The 28,000-nt window shown below is 55.0% G+C and overlaps 1 protein-coding gene across 5 annotated transcripts in view; it reads left to right on the top strand.

The window, feature by feature from the left end:
- The window catches only part of GLI2 (GLI family zinc finger 2), a 259,507-nt gene that overhangs the window by 114,953 nt on the left and 116,554 nt on the right, over nucleotides 1–28,000 (top strand). Inside the window, exon 1 of one of the 5 annotated variants that reach the window (XM_045033637.1) lies at nucleotides 22,425–22,532. The exons of the other annotated variants lie outside the window; for them this stretch is intronic. The gene's annotated coding sequence lies outside the window, so the exon portion shown is untranslated. Of the gene's footprint in view, nucleotides 1–22,424; nucleotides 22,533–28,000 lie in introns of those variants that run through there. 5 annotated transcript variants of the gene reach the window in all.

The following is a 28,000-nucleotide window of genomic DNA, read 5'->3' as shown; positions in this document are numbered from 1 at the left end:
CACAGAGCCCGACGTGGGGCTCGAACCCACGGACCACGAGATCATGACCTGAGCCGAAGTTGGCTGCTCAACCGACTGAGCCGCCCAGGCGCCCCAGAAACTTCATTTTTGACCTGAGACCAGGCTTTTTCATGATAAGCTGCTGCACGTACCTTTAAAGGCCCGGTGGTTGTCCTTATATTCCAGTATGCAGTGACAGTAGATGATGGCATGTTCTGAGCTAGGGTTATGGGCCAGGCTGATCCTCCCTCCCCCAGCTCTTTGCTGGGACTCTGCCATTCCGTCTCCCCGTAGCCCAGTCATCATCTCCATTTTACAGACACACACCTATGGCTCTGGGGTTATGTAACTTGCACAGGGTCCCACAGGCACGATTCACGCCCAGGCCCATGAGGCTGCACTGTCGAGAGCTGAACCCCTCACCGTGACTCCCCATGCACACTCGGAGCCTAGGCATCAAGACCAACCCGAGGCGCCAGGTCCTGAGTGGGATCTGTCTGTACTTATTCCCAGTTCATACTGTGTGGTCAATAGACATAACTCCAAACACGGCTCATCAGAAGCACTGTTTAAGGACGTTGGGTCCCCTATTTCATTCTGAAAAGGAAGATGAAGGCCGCCTGGGTGGCTTAGTCCCTTGAGTGGCTGAGTCTTGATTTCGGCTCAGGTCAGGATCCCAGAGTCACAGGATTGAGCGTAGAGGGCTCTGTGCTGAGTGTGGAGCCTGCTTAAGATTCTCTCCCTCTCTCTCTCTCTCTCTCTCTCTCTCTCTCCCGCCTCTCACCACCCCCCCCCACTCCGTGCCCCTAAAAATTTTAAGAATTAAAAAAAGAAAAGGATGATGACTACCCCCTCCCCAATTAGAGCCCGCGTGGTGAAATGCTAGGAGAGCCGTGGCTCTGCGGGTTCCTTGCTCGTGGTATGAGGGCTTCAGAGAGCTTTGGAGCCAGGAGCATCCTGGCTCTACAAAAGCCCATGGTGTGATCTCAGGCTGGGTCTGTCTCCATCTGTGACGTCGTGGTGCCATCCTATCTGATGTCACAGAAGAGCCCCAAGTAAATATTTTGGTCTTTGCAGGCCATCCATATGGTCTCATGATTGTTCACCTCTGCTAGTGAAGTGTGAACGCACATGGACAGCATGTGCCTGATCACGAGGGGCTGTGTTCCAATAAAACCAGGGGGAGGGGGATTCGGCCCTCGGGCTGGAGTTTGCTAACCCCCGCTCTAATCGACAAACGACAGTTACACTGACTCTCCTTAAACTAGTGAATCCAGCCCTCCTTGGGTACAAACCCCATTTCCTATGTCTTTGTGGTGGGTGTGGGGGAGGTGTGGAGGGTCTCCACCCCCGCCCCTGAACAGCACTACCGGGTGCAGTGGGAGAATGCTGGCTGGGGAATCAGATGGCCTGCCTTTGATTGTGTAGCCCGGAGCAGGCTTTGCGGCTCTGAGCCTCACTCTCCCGGTCTGCAAAATGGGAAGGCTGACTGTGCTTTCTCAGCGGTTCCTCCCGGCTCCCAAATGTTCTGACTTTAGTTTAAAAGGACATGAATATTCTCTGCCCTGGAGGTGGGTTTCCAGCGTGTCTTTGGTCACCAAGATAAAGTAGGTAAGGTAATTTCGTGTTATGATCTGTACCCAAAGAGGCATTTTTACCCTCTGGGGCTCCCCATCCCAGCAGACCGTTATGCCTTCAGGAGCCCGCTGGGTAGGGGACAGTCCTTGGTGCCTCCTTGGCCCACACAGTGTCATAAAAGGTTACCCTCACCTGTGAGCTTCTGGGTGATCCCAGGCGCGGAACATGCTCAGCCCCTCTCCCGTTCCCCACCCGGAATTGCCTCCTGCACAGACAGGCGGGAGGAACAAGAGAGAAAAAATGAGGAAATACAAAGCACGCAAGGCCTTATGGTCTGTCTTGCCCGTCTTTTGGTTGTTCCAAGGGAAGCAGTACCGCACTGGGGGGAAGCACGCTCGCTTTCACTCAGGCAGCTGGAAAACTCAGTGCCGCTGCATTTGCTGCCCAGCCCAGGCCCCGGGACGCCCACGCTGGCCCCGACCTTCTGCCGGTGCTCACGCACGGCAGCTGCCAGCTGGCCGGTGAGGCTGTCTCCGTTCTCAGGCACCCCACCCAGCCCTGGGTGGCCCGGGACGGGAGGAGTGCTCCCTGGGAGAGCTGGAAAGGAAACTGCACGGCAGATGGGGGCTCCAGTCGGCTTCTTGCGCTGACTTGGCCCATTCCACCAGTAATGAACTCGGGTCCTTGAGGGGACCCTGGGAGCTTCAGCTTCCTGATCTGAATCATGAGATGAGTGATACCTGCATGGACCCCTAGGTTTCCGTGGCCAATCATCCGCTTAGGACATACTCGTCCTTCGTTAGGTTCCGGGTGCTACGTCAGGATTTATATGACAGTATGTTAGATTTTATTGCTAAGGTTTTCCTAATGGCCAGGCACCAGGCTAGATATTACACAGATTGGCTCATTTGACCTTCACAACAAACCCGCTCCGTTTCACAGATGGGAAGACTGAGGCTTAGTGATACTATCTAAGATCACACAGCTGGTTGAAGACAGAGCCAGGATCTGGGCCTGGCTGACTCCAGAGCCGGTATCATTGGGAGACCCTGCCTTTCTCCCACATTGGCTGGCGAATGGCATCGGCGCAGCCCCGAGCGTGGACTGGACCTGCCTGTGCTTTGTCATTTCAGGGATGTGCACGTTGGAGATTCTCCCCGGTCAGTGGTTTGCTTTCTTGCTGCGGGTTCACCTCCCTTCTGCCTTCCTGAAAGCCCTTCATTTGGGTCATTCCTCCGGGTCTCTGGATCGAGCTAGTTACACTGTAGTCCTGGGCTGTGGACCCTCCGTGCCACAGCCATCAGCAGAGAGAAAGGTTGGGTTCTGGCTGCTGGGCAGAGCGGCTCTGAAGAGGTTTTGTAAAAACGCGACTGGCGGGGTCTGGGGGAGCCCTGGCTTCTGCTGGGCTGCCGGCTCTTCGTGGGTGCCGGGCCTCCGGCCTCCAGATGCCTTGGGTTCTGGGTTCTAGGTGCCAGCACTGTTCTCGTTCTTCTGCAGGGGGCGGTGAGAGGCCAGCGCCTCCCCTGGGCTGTCCCCCACCACCCCTGGTCATGCCAAGGTACCCGTTCCAGGCTGCCCTACCGTGCAAGATCAAGAGGCAGGAATAGCAGGATATTTTTTTTTTTTTTTTTTTTTTTGCAAGCAAAACCATCGCCAGGCTTGGAACCAGAGGGGCAAGGCTTGATCCTTGGCCCATCTCCTTTCAAAGCTAGTGAGCTTGTGAGAGTTTACCTCTCTGGAATGCCTTTCCTCACCTGTATCTCAAAGTTGCCACGCAGATGCAGGGGACCGACAGTGGACCAGGCCTCCAGTCCGGGCCTCGGACAGAGCTGCCGCTCCAGAAGTGTTGGTTCCCGGCCCTGACCCACCAGCCTCCGCCTTGGAGCACACGTGGGTTTGGGCTGTGTCTCCCCAGCTCCTCACTGAGTCCCGATCGGTGGCAAGGGCCCAGCCCACTTCTGCTCAGTTGTGGTTGTTACTAGGTCCTGGCTGTCCATGCTTCTGGGGAGCTCTGGGCCTGAAACAAGAAGGGCAGGGAGGATCCCCACCCTCCTGGTGTGCCCGAGACTGAGGGGATTCCTGGGACAGTCCTGGGCAAACCGGCATGAATTGGCCACCCTGGGACAGGCTGGCCCTGGGGCCGGGCAAGAACAGGGTTGGCATCTCTTAGGCCCAGCCGGCATGGGGCCAAGGGCCCCACAGTACAGTGAGGGGCCCGCCAATGATGTTCCAGCTCTTTCGAAAGAGAAGAAAATGAATGAATACAATCCAGCCCAGAAGCCTGGATTCTATTCATCTTTAAACCAAGACGTGTATAAAATAGAAATTTTAACATGTTTTATGGAGGAAGGAGCCCACCGAGGCAAAACTACTTAGAGCCAGGACAGGCCCGTGTGGCTATGGGGTATGTACCCCACCCCCCAGGGCCCCCTGCCCTCCAGGTCTGAGGATCAGGAGGAAGCGGAAATGGCCAAGGAGAAGAGAGCACAAGGACACCAGGCTCGCCGAGGTAGCGGGGTCCCCCTGAGGTTCCCGGTGATGTAAAGGAAGTGACGGCCGTGTTTCTGGGTGTGCCAAGCTCCAGACCTTTGGTGGGAGGCTGATGGTGGGGTGGCACGTCAGTGTTGAAAACTGCCACTCGCCCTCCCGGACTGAGCCCGGAGACTCTGGTCCTCAGATGTTCCTGCCTCAGCCGCGTGGGGGGCAGGGGTGGGGGTTCCTGTTTGCAGCCAGGGAGTTGATTCAATCCAGCTGAGGCCAGGACCCAGCGCGGAGGCTCAGAATGCAGCTGGGTCCCCGCCAACTCCCCTTCCCCCACCACATGCGTCTCTAAAGCCCAGAAAGGGGAAGACCCACACTGTGGGGGAGGAGGCGGATAGCAGATGTCAAGGTCCCTGCACGGCCCTCCTTATTTATCTTTTATTAATGGCAGGTGCTTAGGCGGGGGCAGTGCTTAGAGCAGGCCACAGGAGCGGAGTGGGTGGCGGCTTCCCTCAGAAGCCAGGGGCAGGAGGGAGAAGGCATGAATAATACAGGCTGCGTCTTGATGGAGCCTGTCGGGCAGCGCCGCAGTGAACACCTGAGCAAGGTTTTGACGCTCCTGGCCTCTGAACTTGGGAGAACAGCTTTTCTTGGCTCTAGGACGGGACTCACTGAACCACGTGAGGGAGCAGTCCTGGAAGGGGAGGCCCTGGTCCCGGCCTCCGGCTTGCACCAGCTGGGACTTGGGGCTCCTCCAGTAAGAATTCTGTGATGTCTGGAGTTATGAAGCCCCGCCCCTTATCAGACAGGGGACTGGCGTCCAGGACTGGAAGGGTCACACAGAGGGTTAGCAGCAGGGTGGTACCCGGCCCCCTGACTCTGGTCTCTGAAACCTTTCATTTTAGTTTGGGTGGAGGCAGGGTATTCAGGACAGAGGAGCGAACTTAGGTCTGTTTTTCATTTTTCACCCTATTCTTGGCAAATTTGCGGAGGGACCTGGCAGGAAGGGGACATTGGAGAGGAAGGAGTTGAAGGAGAAAGAAGTCTCCTTGGCTCCTTTGCCTTTTCTGCTAAAAATGGTGGCAGTTCTGCGTTTCCACTAAAAATAGCTAGTCCTCTTGTCAAGGCCACCCACGCTGATGATCTGGGGACTGGGGAAAATGAGATGCGGGCCTAGGGTCACACCTTCTGGGGAGAGGTCTAGAAGTTCACTGATGGGTGTTCATTGAGAGAGGGAGAGAGGGAGGGGGAGGGGCTGGGTGCTGTGTCTGAAGACCTGAGCCTCATGCCTGCCTTTATGTGCCAAGGACAGGGCTGTATTCTCCATCAGACATTACTCGAAGTCTCTTTAAGAGTAAATGGGTGACGGTTGAATGGATAAACAAAGTAAGGTAAACACACACAATGTAATATTATTCAGCCTTAAAAAAAGGAGGAAATTCTGACACCTGCTCCAACATGGATGAACCTTGAGGACATTATGCTAAGTGAAATGAGCCAGTCACGGAAAGAGAGCCCTCCTCTGAGTCTACTTATATGAGTTACCAAAAATAGTCATTCCTGGAGACGGAAAGTGGCGTGGTGGTTGCCAAGGATGAAGAGGAAGGGGTAATGGGGAGTTAGTGTTTAATGGGTATGGCGTTTCAGTTCAGGAAGATGGATGGCAGAGATGGTTGTATAAGAAAGTGAATGTGCTTAACATTACGGAACTGTACGCTTAAAAGTAGTTAAACGGTCAATGTTATGTATATTTTATAACCATTAAAAAATTTAGGAATTAACCCCTCTCTTCCTCTGGATTCCCCTCTATGGAATGACTAGTAAAGGGTGTTTATCTTTTAAGCCAGTGGTGATAATGATAATAATTGGGATCTTCTGCAGAGACATGAACTAGACTCTCTTGGGTAACCAGGGCAGGCCACGTGGATATTGGGCCAGACCCAAGCCTCATGCATTTTGGCATGCAGGGATATCCCACTGTAATAGCTAAAGCTTCCACTGGACAAGCCCCACTCAGGTATGCAGAACTCCCAGACAGGTTTTTTTTTTTTGTCTCTCATCTTTAAATATGAATGGACATCCAAGGTTTCACTGACATTTAAAAGGAAGTCTGCTACATGGAAGAGCAAGGTCAACATGAACAATGGGGAAAAGTATAGTCCCAGAAGAAACCAGATTCACAAAGATATGAAAGTGTGAGTGAAAAAATAGCCTTCCCATTGGTATCTTCAGAAAAATCTAAGGAAGCATTACATTCGTAAAACAAGAATAGGATGCTATGAAATAAGAACCAAAAAAAAAATAGATTAAAAATATGATGGCAGAAATAAGAAGTTTATCAAAAGGATGAAAGGTGACTCATGGCAATACCATGGGAAGAAGAATCAAAAGGCAAAGGCAGAGAAATATGAGAGGAAAGTGGAGAAACCTAGAATACTAAAGCAGGTGATGGAGCACGTAACTAATGGAAGTCCCAGAAACTGAAAGAGAAAATAGGTGAGAGAAAAATGACAAAAGAATTAATACAAGAAAATTGCCCGTGTCGGAAGGACAAAAATCCTCACGTGGAAATAATCCTCAGTGTGCCTCGCCCTTGAGAAAATTCCCATTTGGACATGTTTTTGTGAAGTTTCCGATAACCAAGGATAAAGAAATGTTCCTAAAATTTTTGAGAGAATGGAAAGACAAGCAAAACCCAGGCATCCATCCGGCAGGAGGATTACCCTAAACGCCCCTCTTCATCAGCAGCATCCTGTGTGGGAAGACCGTGAAAGCCCTGGCTGGTATGAGGGACCCTATCAAACTGTCAGCCTCACTGTCACTCAGGGTTGAGGGATGTTTTCAGTTGAGCAGGAAGGACTCTGAACTGTTTCCTTCCACACATCCTTCTTAGACATTTACTTAAGCATCCTCTGATGCAAAGTAGGGGAAGTGGGAAAGGAGATCTAGGACCCCTGAAGGGAGTCACCCAGAGGGGGTGTGAATCAGTGCAGATGACCCTGGAGATGGGAGGGCCCAGGGGGCCCAGGGGAAAGGCGTCAGAATAACTGAAGTGTGGGTCATCACTACACGGGGAGGAAGGGGTGCCCTTACCCACAACCCTTTGCGTGGCAAGGGAAGCTCAAGTGAACGCAGTTGTCCTCGGTATAAATAACTAACAAATCAGAAACATTGCGCTCATAGGATTAAAGCATCAAAACACGCCGTTTTAATAGATTCCCTGTATAGATCAGATAGGCACCAGAGGAGCTAAAAGTAGAAAAAGTTTTAAAATATTAAACGTGGCTGTCCCCAGAGCACGGGGAGGGGACTGTTGCTTTTTAGCAGAAACCCTTCTGCGCTGTTTGACTTTTTAAAAAACCATATGCAGAACTGCTTAGTTGTTTTTTTTTTTTAAGCCACAAAAAAAATCGTGAAAATTAAAATGAAACAATGTGCACGAACCTTGGTTTGCAGTGGGAACTTGCTGACTCGGGGAAGTCCAGGATGGGCTGTGGAAATCACTGGTTTGAGCACCGTCAGGGAATCCAAGGCCCGGCGAGGCTCTGGCTGGAGTGGCCTCCCAAGTGAGGAATTTTCAGTTGTTACTTGCTCTGGTTGGGTTTATTTTGGGGGGAAACAAATAGGCAAAAACATAGCCGGCAGGTCCAAGGGGCGTTCAGAGCTGGCGGAATGAGAGTGGCCCTCGCTTTTGGACAGGCCCGATGGGCACTGTCTCCTGCGGTGTGTACCTGGCTTCTCCGGAATGCAGCCTGGCCCAGGAGGCCTTGCCTGGGGTTCTTTAAGATCCTGGGAGGACCCACAGGTGGGTCAAGCCTGCTCCCTGCCTGCCCTTGGGGCCCATCTTGCACCAAGTCACCTGCGAGTCAAGGCAGATTGAGAGGCCCCACTATGGGCATCTTTACCCAGTCCCTGAGCAAAAGGAGGAGGGCCACGAGTGCTCCCCCAGCAGCGGACAGTGTGGCCAGCCCACTGTCGTCCCTGCGTCCAGGGAGCTCCTATGTCTACAAGCAAACACGCCTGAGACAATTTCAGCAAGAGGAGCCAGCAGGGAAATAAACACAGTAAAGGTGTGGGCGAGTGGCACCCACCTCTGAGGAGGTGACCTCCGAGAGCAGAAAGCCGTGATGGAGCGAGCCTCACAAAGAGGGTTTGCAGAGTCCCGCTGGGGACGGGCGATGCCAAGCAGAGGCCCGCGGGATGTGCGGCGGGAGGGGCAGGCTGGCCGGGGTCAGGGGAGCGTCGTCCCCACACTGGTCCGTTCCAGGGTGAGCTAAGACTGGGAAGGCAGGTCAGAGGGGGCCTGCGGAGGCATTTCATGCCGCGAGTGAGAAGCCCCAGGCCCAGAGCGAGTGGGTAGGGCCCCACAGGGAGTCCTGGCCACTCTGGGGCTAGACATTGTTCTCTCTGAAGCCTCGATGCCATTCACCTGCACGGAAGGGACTTGATGGCAAATACTGAGCTTGGACTCCCGCAGGGAATCCTGACAGGGGACAGGCTGGGGTGTGTGAGGTCACCCCTGCTCTGCCTAGGCCAGTGGACAGCAGAGACAGATCCACGGGAGCCTCCTCCAAGGGCCTGGCTGGGGCCGCTTCAGGCCAGGGGAGGTACTGACACCCTGCCTTGCCTCTGGGCTGGCAAGCGCTGCCCTACAGGAGCCTGGCATCCCAGCCTCAGATGAAATGCCACGTGGGCGCCAAAGAAGTCAAGGCAGCGCTGAGGGACAAGTGCACTTCTGAGGGATGGCACCAGGGGCTGGTGCCAGCATTCCAGAGGCAGGGCCACCCATAAACACAGACAGGGGAAGCAGCTTCTCTTTGGTTGGTTTGAGGAAAGTTTCTCTGCCCACAGACACCTCTCCTGCCTCCCCAGCCAACTTGGGGCTGAATTCCACCATTACAGGTTCATTCCTTTGGCTCGGGATACAAATGTCCCAGTGAAGAGAGGACCTTTTAGCCGTCTCTGGTACTGAGGACCTCGTATGCCTTGGCAGGCCTTTGCCATTCAGCGGAACAGCCGGCCAGCACTGCCTGTGCCCTCGCGTGCCATGCATTGTGCCCCCTCCGAGCGTGGAAAGATGGCTCAGACTCTGTCCACCCGCTTTCTGGGGGCAGAGGGACGCAGGCCTGCAGGGCCTGAGGCCTGGAGAGGGAGGAGGGAAGGCAGGAGAGCGGCCCGGTGGGGAGGGGTCCTGCAAGGAGAGGTGGGCCCGTGGAGGAGGAACTTGTAACTCGGTTCTGTCGTTGGGTCTGGGTAGCAAAGTTCCCTGTGGCCTGGCAGAGGTCCTGAGCAGGCGAGGCTCTCCCGGGCCTGGTTAGTGGGAGCTCTGGGGCCCGGTGCTGTGCTGGCTGGCTGTCACACGCTGTCTCTTCTTAGTCTGTCGAGTAGCTAGGCCTTTGCCCATCAAGGGGAAGAAAAGAGAAAAACCTGTAAGGTGGCATTGTCGTGTTTGTTTCTACATTTCCCGATAGAAATTTTGCTCTTCCACGTGGTTGAAATTGGGAGGGAGAGGCACCTGTTTTCTGCACGTGTGTGCCAAGCCCCTCTCCGCACGGCCCCGGGGGTCAGGATCCCCCTCCTGGGCCCCGTGCTGTGGTTCTGCCCTCCTGGCACCTGTGAGGGACACTGGGTGGCGTGGTCCCAGGCAAAGCTGGCTCGGGGTGGGGTGCGGGGAGCTGCAGGTGCTTGATGCTGGAGGTAGCGGTGATGGGGATGTGTGGCCCCCACAAGGTGGGTCAGCTTGGCCATGACAGCAGAGACACTTGGGCACTTCCCACCTATGCTGGCCTGTGGGTTTCCCTGAGCCTATTTCTGTCTACTTCATTCAAGCAGTATTTATTGAGTGCCTACCGTGTACAGAAACTACAACGGGGAGTAAGACAGATGCTTGCCCTCAGATTGCTCACATTCTGGTAGAAAAAAACCTAACCAAGTGCGTAGACAGTTATGGGAGCCAAAAGGGCAGCCCAGGGGGTGGAGAGTAGAGTCAGGGAAGGCTTCCTGGAGAAGGCAGAGCTGGAGTCGAGTTTCAGAGGATGAAAAGGAGTTTGCCAAAGCATGCAAGTATGCTAGGCAAAGAAGACAGGAGGTTCAAAGGCCCGGGAACAGCAAGCATCCCTGACAGGTCTGTGCGAATCCTCCTTTTCCAGATCCCGCTTGGGTCCTACCTCCAGGAAGGGCTGCCCGGCACCTCCTGCGGGCCGGGAGGACAGGTCATATTTGCCTAACAGTCCCGCTTCTGGGGAGTTCCCAGGGGTGCTGTTCTCAGTCCGGGCTGTGTGTATGGTTGTCTCCTCCCCCACAGGTGGTGGCACCCAGATGAAACCAGGGTCCCTGAGCAGCCTCGGGAAGCCTGCCAGGCCACAGCCACACTAGGGATCATTTCTCACGTCACCCCATTCATTAGCTGTGTCTCCGCTGTGTATGTTCTGGGTTGTTCCATTTTTAATGTTGAGACACATCCGAGGACGAGAAGAAACCAGAAGGAAGGCATATCTACCAGAATTGGCTTTTGAATGCCTGCTGTTTGCTTAGCTGCGGGGGTTCTCAGACTTTCATGTGTGCCTCAGAATCACCCAGAAGGCTTGTTAAAACCCAGGTTTCTTGGCTCCACCCTGAGTTTCTGATTCAGTAGGCCTGGAATGGGGCTTGAAATGTTCCTGTCTGAGAAGTCCCAGACGATGCTGGTGCCGTGGGCCTAGGACCACACTTGGAGACCCCCCCCCCCCCGGCTTCACCCCATGCTGGGCAGTCCGGGGGGCCTGCCAGGGCCAAGCCCCCATCATTGGCTGGGAGAAGCAATGCTCACAGTCCATCCTGGAGCCTTCAGAGCATGACCCTGACTTTCTTGTGTGAGAGGAGGTTTATTGATGTCAGAATTGAAAAAAACACAGCAGATCAGCAGAGGAAAACATAGAATCCACCAGGAAGGCAAACTCACATAGAGAAACAGTTGGCAGCCCATCAAGGAAGGTCCTATAGGAGGGAGTTTGTGCAGACCTCTGAGAGCGGCTGGAGGGGCTGGAGGCATCTCCCGGCCTGCTCTGTCGTGGCTGTTCTCACCCTTGGAGTCCTCCAAGCCACCGAGTGAGCCACTCAAGGAAACTGGTCACAGCCACCCTTTGCTTTTTATCCAAATGGTCCATCCAGCCAGGTCATCGTCCACAAAGGTTCCAGGCGAGGGCCATGGTCCAATGCTCGCAGGTTTATAGAATGGGTAAGAGGGGGAGCGAAAGGCATCCCCAGAGTGCCATCCTTTTCCCACCCAGGCAGCATCCAGAGAAGGCCTGGAGCCTCCCAGGCAGATGCAGATGATAAAAACGCTGCGAGCTAACATTTCTTAAGGCTCTAGGCACGGCTGTGTTTTGCATGCATTTGCTTATTGCCTCCGCGCCCCCCCATTCCCGGAAAATAGTCTCATGATCCCTGTTGGGCAATTGAAGAAAGCGAGATCAGAGGGGTGGTGTGACTGGACTGGGGTCCAGTAGTAAGTGGCAACGCCAGGCCTCCAGACCTGGCTGTCTGACCCCAGCCTCCTGCTCTTACCCTCTGGGCTGGACCACCTCCCTTCTCATTAAGGCGTGCGTCCGTTCTATTAAGTTCATTAAGGAAAGTCAATTATGTTATTTACAGCAATAACACCTGCCACTTGTGCACCACCTACTTTGACCCGCCTTATCGCAGGCGCTCGTGATAACAGCAAAGTCACTGCGCTTGTCCCCATTTTCCAGAAAGGGAAATCCAGGCTCAAGGAGGTGCGTTACTTACCCAGGATCGTGTCATTCGAACTCAACCCTGGGCTGCTGACTCCGGAGCCTGAGCTCTCCCTGCTCACCGTCCGGACTTCTTTTCTGCCAGGTCTGGACAAGAAGTCTTCCTTCCACTCTTTGCTCCCTTTGCTTCCTCAGAGCGCCCAGCGTGATGGCGGCCAGGAGTGTGCAGGGAGGAAGGGTGCCTGCCTCTGACAAGATACCTATCTCACATGGAGACCAGGGTGAGCTCTGGTGGCTGCCTCCCGGAGTCGGAACCATGATTGCACCTTTCCAGCTCTTTCCCACCAGGCCCCAGGTTGGGATTTGGGCCACCCGTGTATGTCAGGGTTTGGAAAGCTGCTCCTCGGTCAGGAAGCATGATAGTCCGTGGGCAGTAAGGGGGGCCAGGGAGAGAGTTGGACGGTCGGGGACCTCATTCTAAAGTGGACCTGCCCCCTCCCTGGATCTCTGCTGCCCTTAGGCTATGCAGTGCCTGGGCCCAGCTGCAGTGTAAAGGAACTGGCCCATAAGACACCCCCACAGCACCAAGAATCCCAGGAGCCTTTGAGCTCCAGGGTACCGAGATCCTGAGCCCTGTGCCATTATACCTCCCTGTCCCCCATGCTCCCATTAATCTGCCCACCAGCGTCTTCCTGGGCTGCTTCTGTTGGCTGACTCAGTGCATTCCTCAGGGGCATCTGAAGCAGCCTCGTGTGACTGGAAGGGGGATAAAACCCCAGCCAGAGAGGCCTCTGATGGGTAACTTGGACCGTTGGTGGACCCGGATCGTTTTCAGGCCCGGAGGGAATAGGCTCTCTTTGAGTTGAACTGGGCCCGGGGGCGCTTTGATTTGTATCGAGGTGGGAGCTGCCTGGGCAGGCAGAGGTAATAAAGGTGTGGGCCGAGGGCTTGTGGAAGATGGGGTAGGGGAAGGCTGAGAGGAAAAGCTCACCCCTTCATGCCTTTTGGCAGCGCTAGTCAGAAGACCAGTGGAAGACTTTGTGATGCATTCCAAGACATGCAGGGTGGTGAGTCTTAGTCTTTGAAGCCACTGTCCATCCTCTGTGGGCACCTGCCTGTGGAGGATCAAGAAGACTTGAGCTGAGATAACTGTGGAAGAGAGGAAAGAGGAGTGAGGCGAAGAGGAATGCTGAAGATAGGAAGATGAGGAAATGCCCAGATACAGAGTTCCCACCCACCCACCTATCCATCCATCTACTCAAACATCCGTCTACCCAAATATCCATCCATCTATTCACCGTTCATCCACCCACCTACCCATCTACCCATCCTTCCATCTACCCACCCATCCATCCGTCTATTCACCCACCCACTCATCCACTTATCACCCATCCATCCACCCACTGACCCATCCACCCACCTATCCATCCATCTACTCAAACATCCATCTACCCAAATATCCATCCATCTATTCACCGTTCATCCACCCACCTACCCATCTACCCATCCTTCCATCTACCCACCCACTCATCCACTTATCACCCATCCATCCACCCACTGACCCATCCACCCACCTATCCATCCATCTACTCAAACATCCATCTATGCATCCAAATATCCATTTTCCTACCCACCCACCCATCACCCATCCATCCATCCACCTCCCATCCATCCACATCCACCCATATACTCTCCTATCCATCCATCTACTCAAACATGCATCTATCCAACCAAACATCCATCTACCCTCTCATCCATCCATCCATCCATCCATCCATCCATCCACCCATCTATTCAAACACCCATCTATCCATCTAAATACCCATCTTTCCACCTACCCATCACCCATTCATCCATCCACCTACCCACCCATCTATCCGACATTTTTTTTATCAGTTCCCTACTATGTTCCAGCCATTTCCATCCAGACCATACCTTGTCAATGTAGCCCCCTGTGGACAACTACCCCCATACTGTTCTTTAATCTCCTTTTTGCACTCCTAGCCTGATCATGACTCTTGGCCCTTGCAAACCCTCCTTACCATCTTATGATTGGACTTCTTTTCATGACTCACTCTCAGCCTGTAAGCCCCTCCACTCAGAGTCGTGGTTGCTTCTAGTTCTCTTGTGCCTCTCTTAGAGCTCTCCTTGGAGGAGGGCTGAGGGAAGGCTTACTAGAGACACTTGAAGTCTTTGAGATTGGGATTGCCTGTGTCTGTCTGCAGTGGTTGAGGTAGGAAGGGAATTCATATTTAGTGAGCACCTGCCGAATGTTCAGGGCCGGGGAGGAGGGGTGCAGAGCATTGTTGCTGTGGAAAGAGCGCAAATTTTGAGGCCAGGCAAGAGTGGGATTGGTTCCTGACAAGTCACGTAGCCTCCCTGAGACTCAGTGTCATTATTCATCAAGAAACAAGATACAAACATCCTGTGCGGTTAAATGTACATGTAGGCGCTCCGCATGGTCCCTGGCATGTGGTTGTTCCTTCCTCTCCCATGTCCATAGATTTGCCTCCCCCACCCCCACCTCCACTTTGTTGAGTCGAAATAAGCAGGGCTAGATGAAGCTTTCTGAGGAGACAAGACTTCAGGGCCAGCAATGGGTGGTCTCTGAGTTTTGTGACTATTGCCCTCTCCTGGCCCCACCTTTGTCTTGTTGAATTCTGCTGTCTTCCCTATTGGAGCCTGTAGTCCCTAGGGCAGGACGGGGAAGAGACGAGCCGTTGAGTTGTCGGAGGACAGGGCAGCTTGGATTCAGCCTGGCACTTTGCTGTGGGCCCTCTGTGCAGCCCAGTGGCCAATGGGTTGGTTCTCAGTAGCCGGCAAGGGGTGGAGGTGAGCTTGGCTGAAAAGGCATTAGGAGGGGAGGGTAAGAGGCTCAGCTCCGGGGAAGGCATGCAGTGCCAGGGACTGAATTCCCTCTGCCCCCTCCCTGACTCCATTTATTACCTATTAAATAATTATCTCATTTGGAAAGTGTTTCTTAATGTAGTGCAGACTCCACCTCCTGAGGCCCGGGTTTTGCAATGGGCCGTTTCCTGGCGTGTTCCAGGCTCAGGCAGGACTGGAGCATTCCTGCCCTGGCTCTGCCTCCGCACGAGGCTTGGGCTTGTGCCAGGCTCTGCCAAGGCATAGCAGAGTGGGGCGTGGCCTCTCTGTGCCCCAAGATACCCTGGCTAATAGCTTCATTACAAGGGCGTTCTTCATCAGTCTTCCAAAGTAGGGTGCCTGGGGCTAGGCCTCCCGGGTTACTTGCTATTTTCTGGGACTCTCCCCCTGGGTCCTCCCAAATATCTGGCAACATCAGAGATGGAAGGAACCTTTGTCCTTTTTAAAGGTGAGCCATTCAGGCCCGGGGGCGGGGGGGGGGGGGGGGCGCACCCTGAGGTCATACTGTGAGTTGCTTGCAAAAGCCGAAGCCTGGGGGTCCAGAGCCCTCTCTGCTGTATCCCTCCTTCGTCTTGCATGCCATTGGCACCAGAACCCTCTGGTGCCCCTTCCCCTCTCATAGAAACGGGCTGTTTCCTGAAACAAGAGCCGGAAGCCGTGTTGGATGAATGAATGAGTGATGAGTAAGGCAGCTAAGCCTCACAACAACCCTGCAGATTATCCCCCTTTTTGTTACTGAAAACTTGTACATACTTCCTAGGACACGTGCTAACAGTCCCAGAGCACATACAGCAACGTGAGCCTCGCCCCGCCCTGTCTGCTCATCATGGTGGCCAAGGGTGGTGCAGAGAATAGACTGGTGAGCACGAGAGGGCGGGGTGGGGGGGGGCGGTGTTGTTAAAGTCCTCCAGGCGGGAGGCAATGGCAGTGGGCCAGGGCGGCGTCCAGATTTACCTCCTGATTCACAGGTGAGCGTGAGGCTGGCGCGGTCAACCGTTGGCGGGCATTTCTGTCTCCTTCAACGCCACAAGATGCTCCAAGGCATGGTTTTGCTCCCAGGGCCGCCAAAGAGCTGCGTGAATGTTGGCACTTCACATCCCGTCTTGCTCAGCCTGCACCGTGGGGCGCATCCTCCCTGCCCTGCCTTCATCATGGGTCCTGAGATTCACAAAAGCCCCCGGCCCAGGCCCTGGAGCTGCCTCTGTTCCGGCAGCTGTCACTGTTATTTATACAAGCTCGGAGGGCTCCCCTGGGACTCAGCCCACTGTCAGGATTCTGGGAGTGGACCTCAGCAATAGTCACCATGACCGGGAGGGGTCACGGGGCACTTTGGACGGGTGGCCGGTTTTGAAGGAGGAGTGGCCAAGGATGGATGTGGAAGGCCCCGGGGTGGGCATTTCAGGCAGCTAGTGTGTCAAAAGATGTGCGAGGGGCCCGGGTGTAACCCGTTGGTCTTGGAAGAAGGTCTTGCGAGAAGGGTATGTGCAAGCAGGGCTCATCCTGGAGCCTGGGCCCGGCTGCATTGTTACTAGGGAGTCATGGAGGGCTCCAGAGTAGTGGAAGGACAGCGGTAGTGTGAGACACGTGGCAGTAAGGACGGAGTCAGGCTCCATGACCCAGCTCCCTGAGGCCCTGGGCGAATTACCCTGCTTCTAGTCCTGTAGGGGTAACCGTACCTGCCTCCCAGGATGGTCGTGACAGTTGGAGCTGATTCATTATTATGGCCCCAGATGCAACCCCCACGTGCGGGAGGCACACAGCAGCGGTGATCCTGGTGTAATTGACTCAAGCAAGGCCAAGGGCTAGACCACTTGGCCCTTACGGTCCAGGAGCCTCAAGACCTGTGCCTACAGCAATGACAGCTGTCATTCATGGTACAATAATGGGGTGATGGGTTCAGGCTCTGAATACGTGGCCTCATTTCATCTTCTCTACACAAGAGGCTTCATCACCCATTGTACAAATGAGACAACTCAGGTCCCTGATATCCCTGAGGCCACATAGCCTGTGAGGGGCAGAGCCTGAATGCCATCCCAGGGCTGTCTGCGGTCAAGGCTACCAGCCTCCAACATTGTAAAACAGCACAGTGGACATAGGGCCCCATATGTAGTAAATGCTAAAGTAAGCATAAAACAACGAATGCACTGGCAGGCCTGTGGGAGCATCCTGGGAGGCTTCCTGGAGGTGGTGTTTCCCTTGACCAGGGCCTGGCTTCCCTGTGATTCAGCTCCCGGTGAAAGGAGCTGAGGAGGGCGTCTTGGTGCCAGACCTAGGGCTGGGGACCAACCACCCTGTACCATCCATCCTGTCAAGTGCTTTTGCTCACTCCCTTGCTTTTTAAGACAAAAAAAAAAAAACATCCAAATGGCTTAGTCTCCAAGTCTGGCTGGGTCTCAGGCCCCCTTGGGTACATGATGCAGTGGATTTTGGATGCAAGGGCAGGATTAGCTTTCGGCAGCCTGGTGACACCCCTACCTTACTGACTTGGGGGGAACTGGGGCCCCGCCGAGCTGAGCTCCTTTGTTAATGCAGATGAAAAGGCACTAAGCTGCGGGCCCTGGGCCGCCCACCGCAGAAAGGTGGCTTGCCTGCCTGCACGGTAAGCGCCACTCGCTGGCCCGTGCACCCCACAGACTCATTACCGCCGGCCCACAGAGGAATCGGAGAGCGAGGCAGGGATTGTGTCTGCAGGCTCTGGCAGCTCGATGGATTTCAATGAGATGATCGCTTGTCATTTTTTATTAATGAGCGACTGCCTGATTCATTATACATCTAAGGGGCGAGCCACCCCAGATGGGGAGGAGGAACACGGAGATGCGCAGCCGCCACGGAAGGGGTGACGTGGCCCCGTGTGCAAGTTTTTTTCTGCCTCTTTCTCCCCAAAGGGAACAAGTCACAAAAGGTGCCCGCCTTGGGCAGGCAAGCCTGCAGTGACTTGCTTGTGATGGCAAAGGGAAGCCGTCCCCAGGGCCAGATGGTCCCTTAGCTCAGGGGCCACGGCACTTGGGGAGTTTCCTATGGTCACTTTTCCCGATTCTCTCCAACACCTCCGCCCTTTTCTTTGGCTCTTCAGAGCCTCTTGCTTACCTGTGCCTTGCAGCGTGAGCCCGGGGAAACCAGGTCCCCCGAGTCCACGACTCTACATGAGAGGGGAGCCACAGAGGGAGCAGGAGACCTAGAATGAGCTCTGGCCCCAAAGGCGTCTACTAAATGTTCGTGGAAGGAGCAAATGCCCACACAGGAGATGCCTCCTCACAGAGGGACGCGATTCACCTGCCACTCTGCCAGTGAGCCGCTGGGTGCCAGGCCACGTGCTACACACACAGCAGTCCTCGCTCTCCAGGACCTCCTGGCAGTCCAGGCTCGTGTCTGTCTTGCCACCAAGCTGGCCGTGTGATTTCAACACTCTTGTTTCCTTGTTTGTAAACGTCCTGAGCAGCGTCTGCCCGGCTGCCTCTGTCTCTGTCTCTCCCCGGGGCTCGACTGGCCGGAGGTGCGAGCGCTGGAAAGCGCTGGAATCCCTTTGCAGCAGGGATGGGTCTGCTGTGAGCACTTAGCGTGCAGGTGGGCAGGTGGGCCAAGGCCCTGTTCTCAGGTCTTTGAGGAGACGCAGGCTGTCTGGCTCATCATTGCTTTACGGGTGTCTGTGCTGACTGTGATGAATGAGGGGGTTTTAACAATCCGGATCAAGTGTTGAGGGCCCCGGCTCAGAGAGGGCAGCAGGCTCCGGCCGTCTTAGAGCTGAGAAGGTAAATTGTGTTTGTGCTCTCTGGTGGCAGCCCCGGTCTCCCATCCATCCCTACGCAGTGGAAAGGGAGGCCTTCCGGGCCCCCTCAGCTGCCTGTGCGAGAGAGGGCTTCCGGAAGCAGCCCTGGGGGGCTGGCTGTCGGCTCCCGGCGTGAGCTTTGGTTTTCATCGGTGCTCACAGTTACCTGCTTCTTCAGGCTGCAAAGTGATTGGAGCTCTACGTGCAGCCTTTGCTGTGGCTGGGCTGTTGGAGGACTTGGCTTAGACCGCTCACGACATGGCCTTATTATTGGTGAGGGGTCTTCGTGCATGAGGTCAGCAGGCCAGTGAGAAGACAGTATGCCCATTGGTGTGTTGAGAGGGGCCACTGGACGACCCGGAAGTCCCAGGTTTGCTTTGAGTCCCCGTGAGAAGAGCTATCACAGATACTTCTCTGGCAGGCACCTGCTCCCCCGCTGTACCCCCAACCCACTTAGGCTCCGGCCAGGACCATCTGCCCATCCGTGCCCTCCCCTCCCCCAACCCCAAGAGTATACACAAGCCAGCCCTGCTTTTACGATGACTTTCTGCTTCGCTCCAACCACCGGGACTCAACATGAGTAACACACCAGTCTTCGTTCTGTTTTAATCGAACGCTTGCTGGCTTTCAGTCTGCTTAACTCCTAAGCGCTGTAGTTTCAAAATAGAGGTTTTAACTGCAAACATGCCGTATTCTAGCCACATGATGGGTCACCTCGGCGGCTGCACGTTAACCTGGAAACCTACCCACGATACATTATTTAGTACGTTATTTAGAAGAAACACTTGAGTTTCAAATCTTCGGCTTACAAAATGCGGAACGTTGAGAACACAGCTCATTTATAAGCGGGAACTGCCTGTATTCAGAATAAAATGAAGGCCACGTTCTTCTAAGGCACAAATAAGCCACAGTAGAGTGAGGCCAGGGTGGCCCAGCCAGGAAGGCCCGAAGAGGGGCCAAGGGCAGGGGGGAGGGTGTGGGCCTGCAGGCATCTTAGGGTGAATGTAGAGGCCAGTCGGGCAACAAAATGACCTGTATATGGGGGGTGACGGAAGAAACGGGTAGATATTTGTGGCTAGTAGCTGGATTTGGACATCATGTACGAGATTTTGGTGAGCCCAGGTTCTAGGGTGTGGAGAGCTGGTGTCGGGGTGAGAACCTGTCAGAGGAGGCTCTCTGAGGGTAGAGTGGAGACAGGAGGTCCGTCGAGGAGCCTCGAGGCCGCTGCGGGGCCTGCACACACAGGAGGGAGGTGGGGAGGCCACTTCTGGGGAATGTGACTCTGGGAGGTTGCACCCGCCTGGAGAGAGCACAGAGGGAGGCTGGTTTCGCTGCCAGGCTGTGCCTCCCACTTTTGCTGTTTCTGTTATGGGCTCCCTCGGGCAGTTTGAAATGACCCTCTGGGCCTGTGAGTCCTGCTCTGTGCAGACCGCTGAGTGTCTGCATATCTGAGACAGAGGTGACAGGTAGGTTGCCTGGGGGTGTCTCCACGTTCCCTTCCTTGTGGCAGGCATTAACACAGCATGGCTTTTGCTCCCTCTGGGGCACTCGTAAGTCACAGATGGGATTTGTTTAAACGCCCCCAAACCTGGCCAAGGAGAACGAGCTCAGAGTCATGGCTGCGTGAGGAAGGCCTGCATGAAAGGAGCACACACCTTGGGAAGGAGTGTCTCTGGAGATGGTTGTGGGGCCCCGAAAGCAGCCTCCTCCGTGTCAGTGATACCCCCCCCCCTCTGGGCCCGGAACGGAAGCCCTGAGGGGAAGGTTGATGATGTCGGGGATTCTGCCCCTTCAGGCCACCCTCACTTGCCTCTGTGAGTCATATCAGGAGTGGGTGCTGGGAGATGGGGAGGGCTGGATAAATGCAGCCTGAGCTTCTAGAATGCCTAGAAGCTTCTAGAAGGTGTAATGGTACTACTTTTGGAGGCTCCAGAATGGCCACATGCCCTAACCCGAGAGGAATCTCACTGGATGCGCATGCAAAGAGCTGCTAGGCCGGTTCCTAACTGTCTCCATGTGACCCCCTGCCCCCACCCACACAATTGCCGCCTGACTCCTGTTGGAAGGGTCACGATTCCACGGTGCCCTCAACACCAAGAGGGAAGTGTGCACTCTGGGCACGGGTTCCCTCAGGACAGGGACAGAGGCGCTGTTCCGCCAGCCTCCAGCCTCCCTGGGCCCTTCGCTCCCCTGAGACTGAGGCAAAGTTTGGGTCACTTCCCTTGTTTTCCTTTTGTGGGCTTTGTGGTGCCATCCGAGGCAGTACCACCCAAGAAGGGGTCTGCTTTTTAGTTTTGCTGACTTAAGAGGTTTGGGGATGAGCTCTTTGTGTAATCGACTGAAACAAACCTCTGACCCCTTTGCAACTCCCCAAGTAGCGTCTGGTTTGGCCATCTCCTCCCCAGCTTGCCCTCCGCAGGAAGCAGCCTTGACTCAGCTCAGAGGAAGTGCGTGGGGTTCACACGCTGGGATCCAGGGGACCCAGATCCTGCTAGGCAGGGGGCCTGGCCCTGTGCTCTGTGCCAGACGCTCTCGGTGTGCGCAGACAGGTCGGACCCTCTCCCTAGACCCAGCACCCCTCTTCAAAGGAAGGGGAGAGCCGAGGGGCAGGGGGGCTGAGTCCAGCCTGACACCCTGTGCCCGAGGGCAGAACTGCCTGGACTTTGATGACTCCTTGTTCCTTATGCCGAGGGAGGGAGGCACCAGTGCATCCGAAAAAGGAGGGAAGCCATGGAGGCCTGGGCTGCTTCCTGGCTTAGGAGTGGGTCCCCTAGGCTCCACCCCCTCTGTAAGAGACCAGTCTTGCTTTCAGGGCCTCAGACTGTGCTCCTGAAGGTGTGTGTGGGAGGGCTTGGAGCGCCAGGGGCCAGGGTGGGTCAGGGCATGGGAAGGGGGTGGCTCGTTCCTCCTCCAGGTCAGGCCTTCCCCCCTCCCTTTCTGTGCCCGGTTAGAGCTCAAGCATCTTATACTTATGTTAATTCCATGACTTAAGGCAGAACCTCCCTTTTGGGGACCTAATGCACGTCTGCTTCCATATTCTATTCTATTCTCCACGCCTTGAGACCAAATGGGAAAAAGGGTACAGAATGTCACTGGGGGTGGAGAGTGGTAAAGGTGACAATGATATTGACCCCTCCCCACCCCAGTATCCCTCTTGCTCCTTTGGCGGAAAATACACTATCCTCCTGGCTCAGCACCTGGCAAGTGGGGGTGGAGGCGGGAGGGTGGAGACTGAGCAGGACGAGGGCTCCTGGCGGACCTCACCTGGTGAACCCCCCACCCTGCAAAGCGAGCAGCGAAGGCTCCAACCTTCTGTGTGATGGCAACTCCTGCCCAGGGGGCTTGCCATGTCCCCCCTTCCTGTGAAAGGGAAAGGAAGGGTGGGGAGTGGTTTTCCGCAGCCCGAAAAAGATTCCACATTCAGAAGACTGAAACTCAACTAGTGTCCTGTCAGCTTGTTGGGGATGGAGTCAGGTCCTCTTGTGACCCCTGCGTGTGAGGGGCCACCCTGCTTGCGGGGACTCTGCTCCCTGCAGAGGGAACCAGGTAATCTTCCAGAAGAGGCAGGAGATAGTGGGGAGGGGCTGTGAAGGGGGGGGGCAGTTATGTCTTTTTCACAGCCTCACTGTGTACCTTGTACAGGTCACCCTCCCCCCTGTGGGCCTCAATTTCCCCATCTTACCCAGCAGGCCCTCAGGTCCAGATGTCCCTAAGGTCCCACCCTGGCCCTCTTTTGGGGCTGCAGAGCTGGGAGCTCGGGGCACCACGGTTACCCAGGCTTTGGACCCTCTCCCCGGGACAGCCCCTACCCTGGAGGACAAGCAGGTGGGCCACTTCTCCCAGCAAGAAGGTTTACTGCCCAGCAGCCGCAGCCAGATCCCCAGCCTTTACATTAGTGAGCGAGGGAGAGAGCGTTTCCTAAACCCTCCGCCGCCCGGTCATAAATGATTCATGCGGCCCCACCTCCCGCCCGCCCCCTCCCTCCCGGCGGCCACTTGATGTTCCCTCCCGCCGCTCCATCCCACGGCTCTCGGCGGCCTCCAGACCGGTGCCCTCCCAGCACTGCCGCCCCATCAGGCGGGGTCCCTCCTCCCTCCCGGCCACGCAGGGTAAGTTGAAGGAGAAAGGTAGCTTTCCTGCCACGCTTCAAGTGGAAATGAGGAGGCAGCCGCGCTTGTCTGCACAGGCCTGGCCTGCGCTTTCTGCTCCCCGCGCCTTCCCTGAGTCCGAGTCCGCTGCGCTCCAAGTTTGCAGCTCCAGAGGCAGGGGCTCGTCTGGGAGGGAGGGAGGGAGGGGCGGTGCGCGGTGGGGAAGGGAGCTGGTGGTCACAGCAGGGAGGGCAGGGGAGGAGGGAGGGGAGGACCCCGGACCCTAAGGACAGAACTGGAGGAAAGTTAAGTGACTCAGGCTGCCGGATGGGGACTGATGGGGCTGGAGGGGGGGGCGGGCGGTGAGAGGATTCACATCCTTGGCCACAAGCGTTGTCTTCCCCTGCTCCCCGCTCCCGACAGACGCACTACTCCTGGCCCCTCAAACTCTTGGGGTGCCAGCCAGAACTTTGAACTGCGAGTTTCTTCTGAAACATGGCAAAGCCCAGCTTCTGAGAGCTCAGTCTACACCGCCTCAATTCCCGGTGGTCTTAGCAGCCAGGAGGACTCGAAGACAAGAATCTTTATTGTCTGCGGAGCCTCAGCTCTGAGGAACACGTGTGTGTTAAATCTGAGCTTCCCTGGGGAAGGTGCTGTTTTCACATGAGGAATGAATTGGGGGAACGTTGCTTTCAGGAGAGAAGGAAACAAAGTCATACTCAAAAAGAATGTTCTAGAGACTTGGCAAAATCTGGAAGACACTTTTCTTCATCATCCCTCCTCTTTCCTCCTGCCCTTTTTGTAAAACCTCTTTTAGATTCTTCCTTCTTTGGGCTTCCCAGAAGCCCTTGCTTGGCCTGGCCTTCAGGGGACCCCTGGGGCTCTAAAAGCGAGGGGACTTGTCCCAGTGGGGTGGTGCTGCCCCTAAGGCCTTGTAAACTGCTACCTGGCTAGACAAACAGTACCTCAGGAGAAGGACAGGCAGGGAGGGAGGCCCCCCTCAACCCCCTGCCTTGGCGGGACTGGTTCCTCAGACATTGGTATTTTCCTTTCACCAGTTGGAAACAAAGTTAGGTCAGGAGGTAAGGCCTTCCTGGTGGCTGCCTTGGGGAAACGGGGACAGCGACCACAAATCAAATCAGAGTGACCGTGCTAAAGGAGAAATGGCTGGAAACCCTCAAGTAGTAGATCATAGGGCAACAGCAGCTGTCAGCTGGGAGGGCCCTCCCCTGGATTCTGGAGGAGAAGCCATTCCTGACAGAGGAAGCAGGGTGTGGGCATCCTCTGGAGGTGGGGGGCGTGGGGGAGAGAAGTCACGACCCCAGGACTGGTGAGGGGCAAGGAGACGGGCCACCTGATGTCGTAGGCATCCTCGGAGCAGCAGGAAGGACACGACCAGGTGGTAGTATAGGAAAACCCCTCTAGCCGCCATGTTGAGACAGGACTGGAGGCCATGGAGGGGACCACGACCGGGCCTAGAAGAGATGACCCTGGCCTGGACTGGAGTGGGGACAGGGAGGGAGCAGCACTTCCTGCTCTGTCAGGCTGTTGGTGAGACTTGGGACGGCTGTGGTCAGGGGGCTGGGCCCTGGGACTGACGGTGCCTCAGCATTTGAGTACGAAGTGCCATTTGGGTATAATGGACACAGCTCAGTCTTGGCCATTTGTGGTTTTTAAACAAATCATGATCCCCACCTTCCAAACAATTTAGTTTTTTTTTTTTTCTAGCCAGCCCCATCACAAACTTTTGAAGCATGAAATGAATTTTGCTGGCCCCCGCCAATAGGATCCTTTCCCTAGATAATGGATTTTATGAAATGGCTATAATCCTCCCAGGTAATGAGTGAAAGCTACACTCTCCATTTGGACCCAGCATCCCTCTTCCTGATTTATGATATATTGGTTAAAATAGTAAACTGATAGCACTCACAAAATAGTCATCAATCATCAGGCAGTGTTGCTGAAACTATAGAAAGGTTTCCAGAAGTGAGATGCTGGAAGCCAGCGGAGGAACACTTTGGCAATCCCAGAAGCATAAAGCGCCGTGAAATCAAATCTGTATTTGTATTTTGAAGTCAGAGGAACGGAGCAGCTAAGGAAGGAAGGAAATGTAAGCGAGCCTATTTTCAGAGGTGAAAGGACATCCCCTCCTGTGCTCCAGACTGCAGTACACCCCCCCCCCGCCCCCTCCCCCACCCCCCGGCTTTCTTCGCTTGGTTTAGTAGTTTGTTTCTCTTTCTAAGGTTTTTGGGGGAAATTTCCAAATCCTAAAACGTGTAAGTGTGTTGGGCTAAGACTACGTAATACGGAGTTTTAAGCAAAGTCTATCACAACAGTGCGAGTGGCGCCTGTGCGTGTCGGCAAAGGTGGGTTTGCAGAACCCGCACATGCTTGTTGGTGCCTGGAGAGGTTCACGCTCTGAAGGAAAGCACGAGGTTTGCAACACTGTTTTCTGTTTTCGTGGACTCGCCTCTGTCTCTATGGGGTATTTCAGGGCTGTAGATTACTCGTATTCGTTGACCGAGTGAGCAAACCCAGTGGTGAGAACTGTAGGGATGGTGCATAGTGTCCGAGCTACTCCCCCATTCTGCAGGTGAGGAAACTGAGTTCTGTGGTTGGGAGCAACTTGGCTCGGGTCTCACAGGACCAGAGCGGGCCGCGGGCCCCTGGCCCCCGGGGGGTTTGTAGGGAGATTCGTGTTGTACCAGAACTTGAACTTTATAGGTGACTTTGACTCACCCCACTGTCAGCTGAGTGCCAGCTTGTCGTTGGGGGGCAGGGTGTGGGTCGGCGGCCCTGGACGCCTGTGGTGAGATTGTGCCTCTGCCCCTCCAAGTACTGCCGAGGTGACTCGGCCGTGATTCCTCCAAGTGGCTATGCCATGTGCCGGCTCTAGACCCCGCTCCTGCCCGAGGGCCATCCCCAGCTCCTGGAGCCCCAGAGCCTGGGCATTTTCCGCAAGTCCTACAACCTACTTGATGGTCACCTTCCTCCTCTGTCACACCAGAGACTCATACAGAGAACGGCAGACAGCGGGAAGGGACTGCTTGGGGGTTTGAGACACAGCTGTCAACCCCGTCCTTGAGACTAGGATTCCCAAATTGAGGAAGGCAAATCATGGAACTTGGAGAAACAGACTGGAAAGAATGACTCATGGCCATACTAGTCCCGAACTAACGGGAGAACCAGGCAGTTTTTTCCCCAGCTCCGTCCTTCAGGCCCGGGCCACTGGGCTTTAACACTAGCTCAGCTCCTGCAGGAAGTGTTCCCTGCCTAGCATCCACAGCCAAGGCTGGCTGGTGCTCCCAGGGCTTGCCCATCAGAGCCTTACCCCAAGGTCAAGGCTCTCTTCCCAGAGATAGCGTCCTCCTTGCATATCCCACGTCTGCACTAAGCTGGGCCTTATGGGTGCTCCCTGAGATTTTGCTTCCTGGATGCATAGAATGGGCTGGCTTCTTCTCTGAAGGAAATGGAGGTGAGGCTTTCCCTCTAGGGATCCTGGCAGAGCTGGAGAGCCCTGCTCCTGGAGCCCGCACACGCCCAGGCGTCCCCCACGCTCCTTCTGCCCAGTGCCTCTGTGCTGACACCCAGCCAGCCACACCCGCCCAGGACAGAAACTTTTCTTTCCTTTTCTGCACCTGGGCTGTCAGAAGGTGAGTGCTAATCAGAGGTTGATCTGTGCTCTTATAGGTGCAGGTTTGCAAAGGACGTCTTTTGTTCTTGTTAGAGTAGCTAACCTCTAAATCTATTTAATACCCCTTCCCTGGTTGTCCATCATTATGACACATGATTTTCCAAAGGATTTACTATTAGTTAGCAGCACAGGGCTTTCTCCCTGGGGTAGCAGCTACTTGCGGTGAAGAAAATGCATGTTCAATGTAGCAATTTGTCTTTTTTTATATATTTATTATAAGAGTAAATGAGTTATTGTTGGAGACTTCAATATTATTGCAAATTAGGTGCTGCACACGGGGCTGGGCCCATTTATTATGTTTCTCAACTCCCACTGCAAGCACACCGGTTCAGGAAGCAACGGAGGGTTCCGGGCCTTCCAGGGTGAGCACAGGCAGACAGCATCGCCCAGTGCCAGAGGCAGAGGAGCCAGGGAACCTCCTGTGCAAGCAGGGAGGGGAGCACAAAGTTTGTCAGTGTGCCAGGTTGTCATCGGCGGGCAGACCGACGGCTGGAGGAGGCCGTGCATGACCTGAGTCCATCATTCCATCCCCCTCGACCTCCTCTATGCCCACATCTGTGGTCAGGGAGGTGAGGGTAGAGACCTATGCTCAGAGTCAACCCTTCAGCTATGACCACGGAGGCCCGGTCTGTGTTCTGATCTGGGGTGAGCGCCCCGAAGAGAGAGTGGTGGCTGGAGTAAGCCAGCCTACAGCAGACGCAGCTCCCCCAGGGGCCGGGCACAACGACAGGTCCCTGCTGAGGCGCTGTGGCTGCCTGGTCCTGTCCATTAGTCACCTGCTCAGTCCAGGGGTAGACACAGGGGCTGCAGGGTGCATGTAAGAGAGTTGGGTCCTTGCCCACCGGAGGTGAAGTCCACATGGCAGGTTCAGCCATGACAGGCTGTTGATGCCAAGGGACCCCAGGTGCAGGCTCTGGCACTTTGCCATTCCCGGAGCCCCAGGACCTGCAGGGAAAGCCACCTAGCCCAGTGGTCAGGAGCCCAGGCTTCTGGTGACCGACTGGCCCAGACTGGAGTCCTGGTTCTGTGTCACCTGCTGTCTGCATGACCGTGGGCAAGATGCTAAGCCTTGCCCTGACCTTCAGTTTCTCATCCGTAAAGCAAGGCTGATCATCCACAGCTATCGTTGGGATTAAATAAACCTACGTCCCTGAAACATTCAGCACAGCGCCTGGCCCAAAGTAAGGGCTCAGAAGGGGTACTTGTTCAAAGACGACTCAGTGGGCTTTTCAGAACATGATAGACTAAACTTTAAACATCAATTATGCACTTCATTTGATTGCAGTAGCAGTCTACGTGAATGACAGACAAGAAACATCACCCAGAAAAAGCTAGCGGTAACTTTCTGGAACAGGTGCTGGCAAGTCTTCTGTGCCCATATATTACACGCAAAGGCCCACGTCCCTTTTTACAAAATGAGATTGTATTGTATTTGTTACTTCATTCACCCACCGATGCATCCTGCCCCCTCAAAACCCCTTGCCATTCAAGTTCTTGTAAAGTTGCAATCCTCAAACCTCTTGGTCTCAGGACCCCTTTCCATTCTTAAAAATTATTGAAACCTCCGAGGCGCCTGGGTGGCTCGGTCGGTTAAGCGTCCGACTTCGGTTCAGGTCATGATCTCACGGTTCGTGAGTTTGAGCCCTACACCGGGCTCTGTGCTGACAGCATAGAGCCTGCTTGGGATTCACTGTCTCCCCCCGCCCCCCCCCCCGCCGTCCCAGTCTCTCTCTCTCACTCAAAAATAAATAAATAAACTTAAAAAGATACGTGTTGAAAACTCCAAAAGAGTTTT

This window comes from Felis catus, chromosome C1 (genome assembly GCF_018350175.1).
Source record: "Felis catus isolate Fca126 chromosome C1, F.catus_Fca126_mat1.0, whole genome shotgun sequence".
Classification (NCBI taxonomy): Eukaryota; Metazoa; Chordata; class Mammalia; order Carnivora; family Felidae; genus Felis; species Felis catus.
The sequence above is the reverse complement of the archived record's forward strand: the minus strand, read 5'-3'. Positions and strand labels throughout refer to the sequence as shown.